Genomic DNA, 2,500 nt, shown 5'->3' on the forward strand with positions numbered 1-2,500 from the left:
CTGCCATGCGCGCGCGCAGCGTGCGCACAGCATGCCGGCAGCGTGCGCGCACCATGCCGGCAGCGTGCGCGCAGCTTGCGCGCAGCGTGCTGATTCTGTCGACAGTGAGGCTAGCGAAACTTGTCCTGCCATGGCGTGCGCGCAGCCTGTGCGCGCAGCTTGCGCATCTGTCGACAGTGAGGCTAGCGAACTTGTCCTGCCATGGCATGCGCTGTGCGCAGCCTGTGCGCAGCGTGCGCGCAGCTTGCGCATCTGTCGACAGTGAGGCTAGCGAAACTTGTCCTGCCATGGCATGCGCGCAGCCTGCGCACAACATGCGCACAGGCTGTGCGCAGCGTGCGCGGAGCTTGCGCGCAGCTTGCGCATCTGTCGACAGTGAGGCTAGCGAAACTTGTCCTGCCATGGCATGCGCGCAGCGTGCGCGCAGCCTGTGTGCAGCGTGCGCGCAGCCTGTGCGCAGCGTGCGCGCAGCCTGTGCGCAGCGTGCGCGCAGCCTGTGCGCAGCGTGCGCGCAGCCTGTGCGCAGCGTGCGCGCAGCCTGTGCGCAGCGTGCGCGCAGCTTGCGCATCTGTCGACAGTGAGGCTAGCGAAACTTGTCCTGCCATGGCATGCGCGCAGTCTGCGCGCAGCATGCGCGCAGCATGTGCGCAGCATGCCGGCAGCATGGTTCCAGGTTTTTTCAAATGTCGACAGAATTTTTCAAATCTTGTCAAACCCCGTTTTTATTGAAATTTCCTCGCACAATAAGCTCCCCATAAGTAGTCTATGATTTTTAGGACCTTCTCCAACTTACAAAACTAAAAAATTCCTCCCGGATTTGTTTTAATGATTTTTTCAATTTTACGACTTCTAAAAATAATAAAAAATACTTCCCGACTTCAAAAATTTATGAAACTTTTTCCCATCATAGATTGCATGTTTCTTAGTATCCCTGCAAAAAATCACGTCCAAATACCTTGTATTGAATTATTTAGAGCCCATTATGACTCCTCGCGCATAGGTGATGTCTCTTCCTGTCAAAGGGCTAAATGCATAAAATGCTATATAGGGGGGTGTGTGTTGCCTGCATATGCATGGCAGCCCATGCCTTCCTAGCTGCAGCCCCCTTCCCCCACGCCACACCCATGTCATGTTGCCTCGATATGTTGCCTCGGTATTATGGGTTTGGTGTCGGGGTCGGGGGGCTGCCACCCATGGCGGTGGTGGCCGGAATCCGGCCTCCGCCACCACGCCGCCGCCATGGGTGAGGGAGGAAAAAAAAGGCGTGGAAAGTTGCGAAATGGGGTTGTCTAGGCTTTTTTTTGGCATGGGAGAGCATGGAGTGCTAGGAACTCCTTCTCAAATGCACGGGCATGTCGACCACAACCTCATTTCGCAACAACAACCACCCGTGTGGGGTGGCGGTGGGTGGATAGTCGCGGATTGGGGCTTGCCAAGCCAATGTTTTCAAAAAATTTCATCAAAATTAAAAACAAATGTTTTGTTGCCTTCGGATTTGTGGGCGAGCGGCGAGTCGGAGTGGAGCCGGTAAAGTTTAACCTCGGTGTGCACGGTTGTTTTTAGAAACTCAATCCAATGCCGGGGACGTTGAAAGTGACGCTCTTATGAGTTGCAAACCCGCAAGATTTAAAGAACCTTTTCAAAACAATTTCAAACCAACAAGATTTAAAAACAGAAATTTTCATCAAAATGAAAAACAAATGTTTTGTTGCCTTCGGACTAGTGGGCGAGCGGCGAGTCGGAGTGGAGCCGGTAAAGTTTAACCTCGGTGTGCACGGTTGTTTTTAGAAACTCAATCCAATGCCGGGGACGTTGAAAGTGACGCTCTTATGAGTTGCAAACCCACTAGATTTAAAGAACCTTTTCAAAACAATTTCAAACCAACAAAATTAAAAACAAATGTTTCGTTGCAAACAAATTGTGGGCGAGCGGCGAGTCGGAGTGGAGCCGGTAAAGTTTAACCTCGGTGTGCACGGTTGTTTTTAGAAACTCAATCCAATACCGGGGACGTTGAAAGTGACGCTCTTATGAGTTGCAAACCCACAAGATTTTAAAAACTTTTTGAAAATGTTTCTTCTAAATGACACATTTTGATCCTTGGCAAGTGCTCAATCCGTAACTATCCAATCACCGCCACACCACACCGGTCGGGAGTGTGTGAATGGTGTGCTTCCCGGGGTTGGCATAGATAATCTTTCGCATCGACAATCTTTTGCATGCGAGGGAATGTCTATGCCAACCCCGGGAAGCACACCATTCACCCACTAGTTGTGGGCGACGATGGGTTGGCTTCAAATGAATTTTTGCTTGGGGTTGTCCTCGGTATGCTTTTGTGTTGGGAGTACGGCCACCAAACCTTCTCAATGCACGGGTATGTCGAGGATGGCTTTCGGCGGGGTTGATGAAGAAGCTACCCAATTCTCGGCCACACGAACACATGGTGACGATGCGTTGGCTTCAAGTGAGCTTTAGCTTGGGGTTGTCTTCGGTATGCTTTTGT

This window comes from Prunus avium, unplaced genomic scaffold, assembly GCF_965620075.1.
Source record: "Prunus avium unplaced genomic scaffold, drPruAviu1.hap1.1 HAP1_SCAFFOLD_106, whole genome shotgun sequence".
In the NCBI taxonomy this organism is placed as follows: domain Eukaryota; kingdom Viridiplantae; phylum Streptophyta; class Magnoliopsida; order Rosales; family Rosaceae; genus Prunus; species Prunus avium.